At 43.0% G+C, this 16,984-nt stretch overlaps 1 pseudogene; it reads right to left on the minus strand.

Moving 5' to 3' along the window:
- Nucleotides 1-1,941: 1,941 nt before the first annotated feature.
- Nucleotides 1,942-5,331, minus strand: LOC148576326 (zinc finger BED domain-containing protein RICESLEEPER 2-like; annotated as a pseudogene).
- Between the last annotated feature and the right edge of the window lie 11,653 nt (nucleotides 5,332-16,984).

Consider the following 16,984-nt stretch of genomic DNA (forward strand, 5'->3'; position numbering starts at 1 on the left):
CATGCAAGTAAAATTAAAAGTTCCCATTATTCTCAATGTAAAACTTAAGGTGGATTTAAAGTTCTAGTGTTTCTCCTTGATGAAATGTTGTTAACTAACTAACATATAATGCTATATATACAAGGTGTGTGAATTGTTTCTATTATGTCCAAGTTTCTAGTTTACTTCCTTTTTATATTTTCAGATTAAACTAAGTTATCTTATGCTAAAAAAAGGGTAAACTATACTAATCAATCCACAATTTCTATAACTAATAAGTTAGAATTGCAACTAAACTAAATAGCTAAAATATGAACTAAGGTGCAACATGCAGAAATAGAGTCAAAATACATGAAAATAGCAATGTATAAGTACTGAGAAAATAAAAATAAAAATAAAAGAGAAAAATATATAAAAAGTAGCAAAATAAAGTAAAAAGAGTCTGTAGTGGTTCACCAAAAAAATACGCCAGAGATGGCGACCTCCCCACACTTAAAATGAAGCATCGTCCCTGATGCTCACTCAAGCAGTGTGTGAAGGGGTGTCATCACTGGAAGGGTGGGTAGCTGGAGTCTCTGTGGTGGTGGTCTGAGGAACTGCCTACTGCAGAGGAGGTGCTGACTGAATAGAAACCTCCGGGTCTGCAGCCTGAATCTGATGCGGGGCCTCTTGCTGTGATGTAGCCTACTCTGTGCCTGCCTGCTCAGCCTCTCTCTGGGGGTGGGTATCTGCCTCGTGATCATCCGCCTCCTCCTCAGATGGCTCTGATGGTGTGTCAGGCTCGGAGGGGATATCAGCAGATCGTATCATCAGCTTCAGGTGCTCATAGCGTCGCTTGCTGCGACGCTCAGCTCTCTCATATCGGCGCCGGTTACGGCGCTCTGGTCTAGCTGTCGAAACAGGCGATGCACTAGGTGATAAACCGGCTCTGAGGCAGGTGGAGGTGCAGTGGTGGTAGCAGGGGTAGCTGTGGAGGAAGAGGGGCCGGCAGATGGTGTGGCTGTCTCATTAGTAGGAGTGAGGAATGGAGGTCTGTAGCCCAAAGGCAGAAAATTCCTGCTGTGAGGGATAATCTTCTTGCATTCTGCAACAGGTGGCTTCTCATCAGCATCCTCCCAAAGCACGTCAGCTTGACGGCCTAGCTGTGTAATCAGATAAGGAAAGGGGAGAGTGCCTCGGACGTGGAGCCTGGCCATATAGTACCGGATAAAGCGTGGCAGGTACAGGTCCTTACCCTCCATCACACACCATAGGAGGGTGATCATAGCGGCAGGTAGCTCCGTCTCGTGAGTACTCGGCATAATAAAGTTGCTTAGGATCTGATGCCATAGCCGAGCCTCATCGTTCAAGTATTCCCGCTTGATTCCCTTAGGCATGGTGGTGTTCTGACCCATGACCCATGGGACAGTCGCGTCAAGGGCTATCCTGTAGGGGTGTTCGCGGTGCAGTTTGGTTCGGTTTTTGAAGGAAAAGCCATCCGATCCGATCGTTTAATTAAGCTGCGGTTTGGTTTGGTTCGGTTTTTTTTTCAAGGTCATCCGAACCAAACCAAACCAATTAAAATCGGTTTGGTTTGGTTCGGTTTGTTCGGTTTTTTCATTCAAAAAAAAAATTCTACCATACTATTATGCAAAGTCATAACATTGAAATCGACAAACCAAAGTACACAATAGCTAACAAAGTCTTCATCTAATGAAATATAACGACAACAGAATTCAAATACGACAATTAAAGAAGTTTAATAGTTCAACAGTAAACACAACTGAAAATAAAAATAAATTGTCATTAGCAAAGTTATGGTGTCTTCTCCAACAAAATAGCTAAACTTCATAATGCAAACTAACCTGAAATTAAAAAAAAATAGTTACATAATAAGAACAACAACAACAATAGTAATTATAATAATAATAATAATAATATAAGGAAAACAATTCCTACCATAACAACTTAACAAGATGTACTTTAATCAGACTCAACACCAGAATCTTCTTCATTGGGATCACGAGTGGGTGCAACTTCTACAAAATATATAAAACAAGAAACAATCATAACAATTAATATATATTAATAAAAACTAGATTAAAATAAAGAAAATTATAAGTAGAAACTTAACCATACCTAATTCCAACTTCTCCAATTCCTCGATGAGTTCCTTGAGGACAAGTTTTGGAGAGTTTCGGAGCCAATTTTGGGTACAAATTAACGCTTCAGCTGTCATCGGTGTTAGAGAACTCCTATAATTATTCAACACCCTTCCTCCAGTACTAAATGCCGATTCTGAAGCAACTGTGGAAACTGGCATGGCTAAGACGTCTCTTGCAATCTGCCCAAGGATTGAAAATTTAGTGGAATTCACTTTTCACCAATTTAGAATGTCGAATTGCACGCCACTCTTCTCTAATGCCTCCATAAGATATAACTCCACCTCATTCTTGTTAGCACTCTCATTGAATTGCATTTTCTTCTCAAATTCCATAGCAAAAGAAGTTTCATGTGCCTCAAGCTCTTGTGTGCTAATTTCAGGAGGATCTTGTCGAGTAGACCTTTGATAGTTACCACCAAACAGCCTGTAGCTATCAAACACCCTGAAAAGCGTCTCCTTCACCTTTGAAGTTAAGAATTCAGCATCTTCTTTTTCATACAACTTTTCAAAACTCCACTTAAGCAATTGAAGCTTATACCTAGGATCAAGAACAACTGCAATGAAAATCATCATGTTTGTGTTCTTTATATTTCCCCAATACTTATCATACTTGGACTTCATTTTCTCAGCCATGCTTGAAAGTACCGTATCCAAGCTTCCCATCCAATGCTTAAGTGTAGACAATATTTTACAAAAGTCATTAAAGTGTTGAGAAGATGTCACAAACGTTGAACCAGAAACTTTGTTAGTAACCTCGTAAAATATTTTTAAAAACTTCACAAAATGCCTTGCATTCTCCCAATCCTCAGATCTAGGAATCCCACCAGCTATCATAGCATACTCAGAATCTCTCTCCCCCAAACGTTTAAATGCCTTTTGAAACTTCAAAGCACTTTCAAGTATTAAAAAGGCAGAGTTCCACCTAGTAGGAACATCTAAATGGACAGTGCCTTTTTCCAGAATTCTAGCTTTCTTAATCATACTTTTAAATCTCTCAGTACGACTAGGTGATGCACGCACATGCCGAACTGCATTTCTAATCTTTAAAATTGACTCATGCATTTCTCTCAACCCATCATTCACAACAAGATTTAAAATATGAGCACAACATCTAACATGTAAAAACTCTCCCCTTAATGGATGTGAGTTCCAATCCTCCATTCTATTTTTCAAGTAAGAAAGTGCAACATCATTTGAACTAGCATTATCAACAGTGATAGAAAAAACCCGGAATATCCCCCAGCTCAACAAACATCTCTCAATCTTCCTACCAATTGTTTCCCCTTGTGATTCTTGATAACACAAAAATTCATGATTCTTTTTTGCAATTTCCAATTAGCATCAATATAATGAGCAGTAAGGCAAAGATAGTTCAAGTTTTGCATAGATGACCAACAATCAGTTGTCAAACAAACATTTTGATTTGGTTGAGAGAAAACAGACTTCAACTTAACTTTTTCATTCAAATAAAGCTTCCAACAATCCCTAGCAACTATGAGCCTTCCAGGAATTGGAAACTTGGGTTGCAAACAACTCGTATAATAACGAAAACCCTCCCCCTCAACATGCGAAAAGGCAATTCATCCACAATAATCATTCTAGCAAGCGCTTGTCTACAACGATCAACATCAAATGACACGGTAGAAAGTGAACTACCTATCCCTTTCCTATCATCTTTTACCACATCTTGAAAACAAAGAATCTTTTGGGTAGGATCTAATGCCTTCTTCGGAAATTTTTTTCATTGCGACAACAAGTGATTTTTCATGTTACTAGTGCCATTTTTATGTGTATCACATGCATAACTAGCCCCACACCAATTACATTTAGCTCTAGGATACTGTGGATTACTAGTTTCATCTTTAGTAAAGTGATCCCATGTCCAAGACCTAGGTCTACAAGGTTTTCTCTTACCTTCATCGGTCTCAGTTTCAGCAGAGTCATCAACGGGAGCTTCTTCAACAGCCCGCCTTTTCCCTCGGCCTCTACTAGCAAGCTTCCTTGTGTTTCGATGAGGAGCTGGCACAGGAGGCAATGCAGTCGGAGATCTGATGCTTGTTGATTCATTCAGAATAGGAACGAGAGGCAATTCAGTGTCGCCCAAATTCTCACTTGAACTGACGTTAAACTACATAAACAAATACAATAAATCAAGGACAGAAACCAGCATTAAACAAAACAATAAACAAAACCAGCAGTAAAAAACCAATAAACAAGCAATAAGCTATCAATAAACCAGCAATAAACAAAACAATAAATCAAGTACATAAACCAGCAATAAATAAAGCTGAACAAAACCTAATAATCTAAACAAGCAATAAACAAAGCCAGTAATAAAAAACCAATAAACAAGCAATAAGCTATCAATAAACAAGCAATAAACAAAACCAGCAATAAAAAACCAATAAACAAGCAATAAACAAGCAATAAGCTATCAATAAACAAGCAATAAACAAGCAATAACCAGCAATAAACAAAACAAGACTAAACAAGTAATACTGAACAAAACCTGATAATCTCCTTGGACTTAGTGATGCACAATAAATTCCCAGAATAAACACCAAAACCAATACTGAGGAAAGTTTGGATCTTACAACATAGAAAAAATAAATGCTAATTAAAAAAAATCTTTGACCTCCTATCATTTCATAAAATTCACATATGCAGGTAACACCTTGGAACCATAAAAACACTAGATGAAATTTTCAGTGCTCGTGAAACACTAAGCTATGTTGGCAATGTAGCTTTCATTAGTTGCAGTGAAGGAGCAATGCAACTGCATAAGCATGGAGGATTGGAGATTGAGACTAACTCTCAAGAGTTTTCAATGGCATTGTGTTGAACTCAATTAGAGAGAAAGGAAACACGAAACGTAGTGTTTGTTAGCAAATTCTGCTTGAAACAGCAATAGCAATGGTGGTGGGAAGTGTTTTTTTTTTTTCGCTAGGAATTTTCCGATGAGATCCCGGTGAGAAGTTTAAATCAATAAACTGAACAAAACCTAATAATCTGAAAATTAAATCATGGATAGTAACCAGCAACTGAAGTTTAAATCAATAAACAAGCAATAAACTGAACAAAACCCTAAACCAGTAAATCAGCAAGCAAAACATTTGGGGGACAGAAACCAGCAAGCAGCAACTGAAGTTCAAATCAATAACCAATAAAACATTAGTAAAGTTTACCTGAATAGATGGCTCGGGCTCCATATGCACTTGAATCGGTGGCTGGGTGGGACACTAGGAGGGGCTGTCTCACAGTCTCAGTGTCTTGATCGTGGGTGACCCTACAGAACCCAGAAACATTGCTAGGTGGAGGCGGCGAGGTCAGAGGTGGCGACTGGCGAGGTCGGAGGTGGCGACTGGCAAGGTCGAAGGTGGCGAGATCGGTGCTGTCTTGATCGTGGATGACCCTACAGAACCTAGAAACGCTGCTAGGTGGAGGCGGCGAGGTCGGAGGTGGCGACTGGCGAGGTCGGAGGTGGCGAGATTGGTGCTGTCTGCTAGGGGTCCCCTGTGGCTTTTGGTTCAGTGGGTGACTGGGTAGCTCAGACTGGCTCCGTGGCTGGGTCTGGGTAAGTGGGTGTGCTACCCAGAGGGCGAGATGTGGTGGGCTGGTGGCTCAGGCGGCTAGCTCCGATCTGGGATTTGGGGGTTAGGAATTTGGGGATTTTGGGGAGGGACTGCACAGCCGGCTAGGTAGTTTTTTAATTTTTAGGGTTTTGGAAAGAACCGGTTCGGTTTTGTTTAGTTAGGGTTTTAGTGGCAAGAACCGAAAACCGAACCGAACTGCAAAAAAACAGCAAAACATTATTTTTTTCGGTTTGTTCGGTTTTTGGTTAATTTGGTTTTTGGTTTCTTTGGTTCGGTTCTGCGGTTTAGTTCGGTCCGGATCGATTTTGAACACCCCTACTATCCTGGCCTTGACTGCATCCCAATCAAACTTCATGAAGCGCATATCCTCCTCAACTTTTTGATAACCATCCAGCTGATCAGATTTAGGCAGAAGCTTCAGAACATCCTCTATGGCCTCTTCAGTGACCAGAATCTGCTTCCCTCTAAGGTTCACTGCATCTATGGAAGTTTTGAAGTAATTGCAGTAGAATTCCCTTACCCAAGATGTATTGACCTCAGTCAGGTTTCTCTCCAGGAAGAACCAGCCTCTTTGTTTGATCTGATCAGAGGTATATTGCTGGAGTTCTTCTGGGATCTTCAGAGTCTTCTCCAGGTACAGGTTCCTGGAGTTTGCAAACACCAGATACTTCAGCTCGCAATATCGGTTTGCAAATTTAATGGGATCAGTAGTAGGGAGTAGTTGGTCAGCCTTCTTCTGTGGGGTAAAGTGTTTCTCCCGCCAGGAGTCATCATGCATGAGGTCTAGGATGGACATAGAGGATTCTTCTCTTTTTCGTTTGCCAGTGGTAGCCTTTCCTTTTCCTTTTCTCTAGGTGTCTAACATCCTGAAAAATAGAAAACCAGGATATAAAAAAACAGGAAAACAAATAGGCAAATAATCAAAAGAAACACAAAGTGGCAAAGGAGCAATAGAAGAGGAAATTGAGTTAAGTAAATTTGCATTAAGGATTGTATAAGAGTTAGAATACTGAGAAGAAAAATGTCACAATCCAAAATGTACTTCCATTCAAGTTAATTAGAAAAATATCACCATGCATTGGTTAGAATGTTAAAAGAAAGTGAAAAACCAGAAGAGATGTTTTGAAAGTTAGGTTTGGTTAGAATTGAAAAAGAGTTTAGGATGTTAAAATTAGTGAGTTAGTAAAAAGTGGGTTAAAGTAAGTGGCATAATGATCATATTCCAAGTAACAAGCATTCACAATTAGAAGCTATAGGTAACTCATATCCGAACAAGGAAATTAGGTTGATGATGATTCAAATAGATATAGAAATAGCAAAAATTAGAATCTAAACATAAAAAATGCAGATTAAGAACCAGGAAATAAAAAAGAATAAGAAAGCTTGCCCTGGCATTCATGAATTGGTTTGGTAAAAGCAGGGGAAAGCAGAGTTAAAAATGCCAAAACCAAAACATGAATGAAAATCAAAACAGTTTACAGAAATTTGGGCAGCATTCCGGCTAAAATTGGATTTTTCCGGAAAATAAATAGCCATTAGAATAGTTCATATGAATGAAAATATAGCTGCAATTACATATAAGGAATAAAAACATGTAAAGTAGTGTAAAGAGCAGCATGAAACAAGAAATTACAGCATATGAACAGTAACAACATCACAGCAGCAGCAGAATTGCGAATTGAATAAAACAGGTAGCAAGAACAGCGAAATTAATCAGGCCTAAATCTACTAACCACATCCTAGGCTACTTAACAACCTAGAATCCACTACAACATGCATATCTAACTAGCCTAATGATGAACATAAACAGAAAAATAGAAAATTAACGATGAATGGAAAGAAGGGTGACGATAAGCGGAACCTGGAAGGCGAAGGAAAGAAAGTGGGGCAGAGAGGTGACTGGGGGATGGCGGTGGTGGCGGCAGATGCGGCGGTGGTGGCGGCAGACGTGGCGGTTGAGGGTGGCACGGCAGCGGTGGCGGCTGTTCGGAGGTAGGGTTTCGGGTAGGGAATGGGGGGAAGGGGAAGGAAGGGAAGGGGGCGTGGGTGGCGGATGGGTGGCACGGCTGGGACGGAGCGGCGGTAGTGGATGGTGGTCGCGGAGGGGGGCAGTGGCGGTGGAGGGAGGAAGAGGAAGAAAGAAGAAGAAAGAGGGGGAGAATGGGGGAGGGGTGGTGGTACGGTAAGGTCTGGGGGGTGGTTGGCGGTGCGGCAGCGGCGTAGGGTGGCTGGGTGGTGGTTGGAAGTTGTGGGTGGTGGTTGTGGAGAGAAGAGAGGAAGGAGAGGGGGCTGGGGGGGGAAGGTGCGAATGGGTAGGGTTTCGTGTGGCTAGGGGTTATTAATTTGAATCCACGCGATCGCGTAGGGGACGCGGTCGCGTGGCCCGGGTGAAATGAGGGTCGACGCGATCGCGTGGGTGATGCGATCGGATGGAATGAGTAAATTATGAATGACGCGGTCGCGTGAGGCATGCGACTGCGTCGCTGGAGATTGTGCTAAACGCACAATTCCAGCGTCGTTTCAGCGCAACTCTCTATCTCCTCTGGGGTGGTGGTGCAATCCATGCGACGCGATCGTGTCAGGGACGCGATCGCGTGGGTCGTTTTATGTGAAACGCACAATGGCTGCACGATTCCAGCCTAACTCTCTGGACGTTGGGGATTTACGCCGATCTCCAGATCACGCAGCCGTGTGAATGACGCGGACGCGTGGGTAGTGTTTTTCGTAAGTGACGCGATCGCATGAGTGATGCAGTCGTGTCGCGCACCCTTTTTTTTATGCAGGTATGCAAGTATGCAGTATGCAATGCGAATAAATAATATTCAAGTTCAATTGAAAAAGGAAATAAAAATAAAAATAAATAACACGAAATAAAACTGAAAAAGAAACGACTATACCATGGTGGGTTGTCTCCCACCTAACACTTTTAGTTAAAGTCCTTAAGTTGGACATTGGATGAGCTTCCTGTTATGGCGGCTTGCGCTTAAATTCGTCCAGAAATCTCCACCAATGCTTGGAATGCCAATAGCCTCCGGGGTCCCAAACTAGGCATGTAAAGCTTCTGAGCAGCTTCAAACATATTCTCAGGCTCCCGGGGTGACGAATGTCAGAATAGATTCCAGGATCCCAAACCTTGCTTTTAAATCTGCCTTCGTCTTGATCTATATTTTTCCATCCGGGCGGTTTAGAAAGTATATTTTTACCAAGGTGACCAAACGTTTTCCGAGATCCATTCGATAGATCATGATGCCAATCCGCACACTTCAAGTTGAAGCGTGGAACCTTATTGAACCTTGTGCACCAGCTCTGAGCACGAGCCATTTTCCTCTTACTCTTAAAGCCGCAGAGAGCTCTAAGCTGGCTATCTGTTTCAAGCAAACCATATTCAAGTGGAAAAATAAAGCTAAAGGTTAAGGATTGTACCCACTTGAAGCTTATATTAGGTGGTAATGGCCTTGGGATAGGTGTTTCCAGTGGTTCTGTGAGTTCTACTCCCTTGTGCTCTTTTGTGAATTTCTTCACTTCCTTGTAGACTTCTTCAATTGCATCCATGTCCTGATCAAAGCCTTCTATGTCTTCCTCGTCACTTAAGTCTTAAACGGGAGGTTGAGAGAAATCTACCTCCGCATCGTCTTCGTATTCACTTGGGGAAGATTCTTCGATCTCAGAGAATTCACTTGTTGATGCAAGTTCACTACTGGGAGAACTTGACTTGAGATCATCATCATCAAGGAAACTTGCTTCTTGGATTATTCTGTCCAGTTCTTCATCAAAGACTTGCCTTGGGGGCTGTGTACTATCCTCCTTAGCTTTAATTGTAACGTCCTAGACAGAATTCTCCACAACTCTGGATTCCCATGGAGGCTCAGCGTCTCCTAGGTCTTCAACCAACTCTTCTTCTTTTGTAATGACAGCTTCCTCTACTTGTTCCAGTACGAAATCATGCTCTGTTCTGTCCACTGGAGTTTCTAGTATCTCCCTCATGCTACACTCATCATTAGATTGTCCACACGGAGTTATAGGAGGTCCTTGAATATTCGAACGTCTAGAAGATAATTGACTTATTGCTTGCTCCAGTTGATGAATGGTTATTTGAAGTTGATCTACTGTTTCCTTGAGGCGAACCTCTGATTCTCGGGGTGCTGGATTTGGACGCGGTACATTGGGAAGTGGTGGTGTTTGGGAGTAATTGCATTGGAATCAGGGTAAATGAGGATCGTATGGTGGCGAATAGTGAAAAGAAGCTTGTGAGTGTGGTGGTTCGAAGTTATGTTGAGAGGATGGCCTATAAGCACAGGGTGGGACTTGTTGGTAACTACAAGGTTGTCCACCATGTCTATTTGCTTGGTATGCATTGTGGAATGGTCTTTGTCCATGATATCTTGGAGGGTGTTGTTGCCTAAAGGGTTGATCAGATCCTCTTGGCTCCATCCATCTTTGATTGCTCTGACCTTGATGCATGTTCCTGTTATAACTTTCACTCCTTTCAACAATACTAGAACCAAACTCGAAGCGAGAGGGGTGGGAATTCATAGTAGCTAATGGAAGTAAAAAAGGAAAATAAAGACAAATAAACAAGTAAAAGAAAAATATTTACAATAATCATAATAAGGCACACAATTGCAGTTCCCCGGCAACGGCGCCATTTTTTGATGTTAGGATTTTTGCTAGTAAAGAATTTATAAGAATAGTCGCGTTGTAGATATAATTTCTAAACCAACAGAAATCCCTTCGTACAAACATTTTGGTTGTCACAAGTAACAAATCCCTAAATAAATTGATAACCGAAGTATTCAAACCTTGGGTCGTCTTCTCAAGGAACTGTAGGGAAGTATGTTCTTATTATTGGTTATGAAGATTGTAAATTGGGGTTGTGAAGATGAGGAACAAGTAATTTAAATTGTAATTAAAATAAGTGAAAGACTGTAAAGTAAATAAATAACTGTAAAATAAACTTTTGGCAAGGTATGAGAAATTAGAAGTCCTATCCTAGTTACCCTTATCAATGATGATGAAAGTTGAATCTTAATTCCACTGAATTAGTCTTTACTTAAAGTGAAGAAAAGTCAAGTGACTAATTAGTTAGATCCTCAAATCCTAGTTAATCCCTAAGGAAAGATTGGGATTATTGAAGTTCAATTCAATTAGCAAAGATAACAATTATCAATCATGTTTGAGTTTGATAACTCCTGAGTTACTGATTTCTTAACCAAGACCAAAAGGGAAAAGTAAATCTACCGGAATAAAAATGTCTTCAGATGGAAAGTAACAGTGATATAAATAAAAGAAACAATTGTAAACTGAAATACCTCAATTAACATTAATTCAAAAGAGTAATTTGTAATATAGAAGAATTCATAAATTAAATTGAAAAGATAAATAAAAAGGAATGTTGAACCTGATAGGAAGAGATAATCCTGAAAGCGAATAAAATCCTAAATCTAAATCCTAAAAGAGAGAGGAGAGAGAACCTCTCCCTCAAAAATACATCTAAATCATGAATACTAACTAATTGGAGACTCTCTTTGAATGGATTCATTCTCCCACTTCATAACCTCTGGTCTGTGCCTTCTGGACTTAGATTTGGGCCAAAAAGGGCTTCAGAAATCGCTGGGAGCGTTTTCTGTAATTTCTAGTGCGTAGCCTCTATCACGCGGCTGCGTGCGTCACGCGGTCGCGTCAGTCATGTGTCCGCATCATATGCGTTTCGCTCAAGGCGCGCGGTCGCGTCACTACCATTTTCCGCTGGCACGCGGTCGCGTCGTCCATGCGATCGCGTCGCTGCCTGTTTCTTCAAAAACTCTGTTTTATGCTTTCCTTCCAATTTTGTATGTTTTCTTTTCATCCTTTAAGTCATTCATGCCTTAGAAGATCTGAAACTACTCAACACACGAATCACGGCATCGAATGGTAATAAAGGGTAATTAAAATTATTACTTTTAAAGCATAGGAAACATGTTTTTCACATACATCACATAATAAGGAAGGGAAAGTAAAACCATGCAATTAATATGAATAAGTGAGTGAAGGATTAAATAAATCACTTAAATTAGGCACATAATATATCATAAAATATGGGTTTATCAGTGACCCTTGAGCGCGCTATGGAAACCGTTGAGTAATGCGCATGTTAACACGCTCGTATGGGTGAGCGTGCTTTTTTTTAGGCTTAGCCCAACTTGTATCACTTGTAAGCCAAAAAAACTTGTATATGTAGCAGATCTGAAAAAGATATTGGTATGTAATATAAGAAAATAATTCAAGGTTTTAATTAATGGTGTCTGCATTGTCTTAATAAATTTTATATATGCAGAAAAAATTCAGAATATGAAAAATGGAGGCATAAAGGACTTTTATATGCCCATAAATTAATTGCATTGTGTTCAAAGGTGTTGTAGCTACTAGAAAATATTCATGGACACCCTCCTCTGGAGTATTACCTAATGAAATACATAAAGATAATGATGGGTACCATCCATATTTTGAGAGTAGATCAAATCTTAATACTTCTGCAATTAAATTAGTATTATATTTATATTTATATATTGTAATGTACTTTTGTATTTTATGCACATTATTACTATTATTTTTGTTTAATTTTATAAATTTATTTATCTTTTATTATTATAGTTTATAATTGTACTGGAGGTCTCCGGTACGGGTTGAGAGATGGATCAGAAACTTACGGGTCGAGGTGGATGCCAGATTATTTGACTGGAGCGACGGGGGGGAGGTACCTGCAAAGACACTCCGACGCTCAAGTCAGAATGGATCTAAGAGGTATAAGGTGTGAGGAATGAATGAATACCTGGAGGGACTTAGGTCCTCTATTTATAGGTGATGGTGGCTATCTTATCTTATCTTGTTTGGCTAAGATAAGGAAGACGTTCGAATTCGAAAGTCGATTGGGAGTTCTAGAGGGCCAGTTTTGGGCTTTCTAGAAGAGCAAGATGGGGCGGACCCGGGAAGCCGGGTTCGGGTTCGATCTCGGGTCCAGGATCCGTGGGCCGGATCCGTAACAATTGCTCCCACAGCGGGAGAGCGAGTGAGGTCGGTCTGTCGCTGGGAGATGTGGTTTCGACCGTGAGCCAGGTTGGTTTGTTGCTGGAAGATGTAACTTCGACCGCGAGTTAGGTCGATTTGATTCTCTTGGGGGGAGGTCGGCGTGTCGGCCCAATTTTTAAGGTCGTGGCGAAGTTTCGCTTGGCTGTTTTACGCGACTCTTCTGTATCCAATGTGCCTGTTGCATTTTTCGAGGCATACTTTATTGGTTTCTTTTTCCAAGGGGGCATTTATTGTGAGGGGACGTTTTTGGGTGTTTTTCCGGAATTGCCCCTGTGCGTCATTTTATCGCTCAGGGCTATTTGCGTCTTTCTGCTCCCTTTTGAAACCGTTTTGGCTTTCCACTTCACTTCCCTCGTTCATTTCATTTTCTTTTCGTTCTCTCTTCTAAAAAATTTCTCCTTCTCTCTATGGTGCTCTTTGGTGTTTCTTCGAGCTGCTGCTTCTGCTTCTCAAGCTTTTTTCAGGCTCTTTTTCTGCATTACCAGGTTGGCATGCTTCGCTCTTTCTTGTTTTTGTTTTTGTGGTATATCTGTTGTTCTGTATTTGCCATCCATTTTTCCTTTCATGCTGCATCCGTGTTTTTTGGGTGGTGGTTTTCGTGTTTGAAGGGGCTGAGCACCGCCGTGTTGATTCGATAGTGGGTAGTAGGTTTTTGTCTTCCTTGCTTCTGCATAGGGTTAGTAGGATGATGGTGGTGCTCCTCCCTGTTTTAGGTATGCACCGGCGGAGGAGTGAGGGTGTGGGTACTCCGATAGCCCCTTCTAGGGGCGTCCCCACTCGCTACACTTGGGTGACTAGCGATGTGTGGGGCGTTCCATCGCGGATGACGGAGGCCGATCTTCAGAGGCTCCATGATCAGGGGGTGATTTGTGGCGGCGGCGACACGGAGCGGCAATACGAGCTTGCCCTCCCGGATGCCGATGAGCGTGTTTGCTATTTGAATCTCGATTCGCCCACTATGCCGGACTGGATGTGGATTTATGAGTCGATGTTCGCTCGGCTTGGCGTGCGATTTCCTTTTTCGTCGTTTGTTTAGGACTTGTTGAGTCGGTGTTCCGTGGTGCCGTCTCAGCTCCATCTGAATAGCTGGGCCGCCGTCCGGTCTTTTGAGCTGGTGTGTCAGTATCTCGATCTTCCGGCCTCTGTTCCTGTGTTTCTCTTTCTTTTCTTATGCACTCTTCCGACTAAGGAGGGGAAGCATAAGAAAGGGTATATGTCGTTCCAGGCTCAACCTCATCGCCGTATTTTTGGTTTGTTTGAGGATTCTTTTCATGGTTTCAAGAGAGAATATTTTAAAGTGCGCCCTGTCCAGGGGCATCATCTATTTTGGCTGACGCTAGAGGGCAAGCGCCGGTTTCTGACCTATTGGAATTTCGGTGCCGGGCCGTCGGTTTTGACTAAGGTTACTTATGATGGTTTGTCTCCTGAGGATAAGGACATTGCTAGTGTCTTGTGGAATTTGTTTGGCGAGCGCCCCTTAAATCCTCGAGACGTCATGGGGGATCCTGAGGCTTGTCGGACGTATATTGGTGTGTGGCTGTCTCTTTCTTGGTTTTCATGCTTGTTCTCCCGATTTTGTAACTTGATTTTTCTTTGGTTTCTTTCAGTTGAGATGGCTGGCGGTTTGACTTCTCTGGCACGGCTGAAGGCAGCGATGGGTCGGGAGGAGGGATCGTCGTCTCCTGCTACCCCTGTCTCTAATCCCGCTGTGGATTCTCAGGCTGTTTCTCAGGAGGTGGTTTCGTCGGGGGTGAGGGCCGACACTCGGGCTTTGCCTGGTCCCGTGAACTCGCCTGAAGTCATCGTGGTCACGGCCGCCGAGGCTTCTCGGAAGAGAAAGAGGCCTGAGGTACCTAGCAGCGAGACTTTTGAGGAGGAGGGTGCTGTGCCCAATGTGATGGATCGATGTTTTGATGCTTCGGGGTTCATAGATTAGCACTTGATTCCTGGCACAGAGCCGTTCTTTGATGATTGTGATGTTTCGTTCCAGGCTAAGTCGGTGTATCGTGCCCTCCTCCGATCTGCTGTTGTTGTTCGGAAGGCCGAGCCCGTGATGGCTCAGGTCAATTTGTTGGACAAGAAACTCCGTCATTCGCAAGCTGAGGTGGCCAAGTTAAAAGAGCAGCTCGAGGCTACCGAGGTTGCGAGGGACAAGGCAGTGAAGTCTTCCGAGGAAGCTGGGGCGGAGATCCTCCGTCTTTCCGAGGTCGAGACTTCGCTTCTTTCCCAACTGGGCACGGAGCGGCAACGGGCTTCCGACGCGGGTTCTCGGGCTGCCATGCTTCTTGGCGAGCTGGAAGTTTTGAAGGCCGAAGTTGCTGCCCTGAAGAAGGAGAAGACGGAGTTGTTGGCCGATGCTAAGGGTGCGATCGTTGCCACCGAGGAGACGGTGAGGGCTCAGGCTTTGGTGTTGGCTCCGGGTGTGAACGTGTTTGTGATGGGGGCTTTCAAGACCGTCCATGATGGCCGAATTGTTGACCTTGAGTAGTTTTATATCTTGTAATTTGAATTTGCTTTGAACTTAGTCTTTGTTTTGGATATTTGGTTGGCCGTGGGCCGTGTAACCGTGAATTCGTAGTTTTGGACTTCGTTTTAATGACTTTTGGGCCGTTTGGGCCTCTTTTTATATTCTGTTTTAAGCTGTTCTATTTTTTATTTGTTCCCTTTGTTTGGACCGTTGTGAGGTCGATTTTTCGTGGATATCCGTATTTCGGGCCTGGGGGGTGATCGGTCCCCCAGTTTTGGCCGTGTTTTTGTTCCATATTTGGGACACTTAAAAAGGAAAAAGAAGATAGAAATAGCTTAATGGAATTTTATTGATGGTTGGGTCTCGTTAAAACCCTCCATCTATGGCGGGAAAGAGTACCCGAGATTGACACTTAAGCGAAATTTAAAATTTAAAATTGTAAAAGGGGAAGATAAGTAAAGAAAAGACATAAAAATAATAAAAAAAGGGGGTGACCTAGGGAGGTCGGTCTAAGTATAGTATCGTCGTAAGTTGGCGGCTTTCCATGTCCTCGAGACTTCGTCGCCGTTGAGTCGTTCGAGCTTGTATGCTCCCTTTCCGATTGCAGCCTTGATTCTGTATGGTCCTTCCCAGTTGGGGGTGAGTTTCCCCTCTCCTGGGGTTAGGGCACCGATGTCGTTTCGTCGTAGGACGAGGTTGTTAGTTGTGAATTCTCGCCGGATGACCCCGTTGTTGTATCTTAGGCTGATTCTCTGTTTTAGGGCTAGCTCTTTGAGATGGGCTATGCTTCTTACTTCGTCAGTGGGGTCTCGTTCTGCTTCTTCGTCATTACCCTCGATCGTTCTCCGTGGACTGGGGTCTCCTATTTCCACTGGGATAACAGCCTCCGTACCGTATGTTAATCGGAAGGGGGTTTCCCCGGTGGCTGTCTGGGGGGTCGTTCGGTACGACCATAAGACCGATCCGAGTTCGTCCACCCATAGTCCTTTGGCTTCGTCGAGCCGCTTTTTTGAGTCCTTTGACGATTATTTTGTTTATGGATTCCACCTGTCCGTTTGTTTGGGGGTGTTCTACCGAGCTAAAACGGTGGGATATGCGTAGTCCTTTTAGGAATTCTCTGAATTTTTTGTCAGCGAATTGGGTTCTGTTGTCCAAGATGATGATCTCAGAGATCCCGAATCGGGTGATGATCTATCGCCAGAGGAATTTTTGACATTGGGTTACCGTGATAGAGGCCAGGGGCTCGGCCTCGATCCACTTAGTGTAGTAGTCTATGGCGACGATGAGGTATCGGAGTTGGCCGGGTGCCGTGGGAAAAGGTCCGACAAGGTCGATCCCCTATGTGCCGAATGGCCGCTCTGCCGATATGATGCTGAGCTGGTGTGGGGCAGCTTGATGGATATTGGTGTGCCTTTGGCATTTGTCGCAATTTTTTACTAGCTGCACGGAGTCCCGGATGACCGTGGGCCAGAAGTAGCCGGCCCGGATGACTTTTTGGGCAAGGGTTTTACCTCCGACGTGGTGGCCGCAACAACCTTCATGGATTTCGTGGAGTATGTACTCCGTGTCCCCGGGTTTGACGCATTTGAGCAGGGGTTGCGAGAATCCGCGTTTGTATAGTTGTCCTGCGGCGACTGTGTAGTTGGCGGCTTCCCTTTTTGTCCATTTTTCCTCTTTGGGGTCTTCGGGCAATGTTCCTTTGAGGAGATATTGTAGGATGGGGTAGGTCCATGATCC

This window comes from Arachis ipaensis, chromosome B1 (genome assembly GCF_059453495.1).
Source record: "Arachis ipaensis isolate K30076 ecotype BB chromosome B1, ASM5945349v1, whole genome shotgun sequence".
Taxonomy (NCBI): Eukaryota; Viridiplantae; Streptophyta; class Magnoliopsida; order Fabales; family Fabaceae; genus Arachis; species Arachis ipaensis.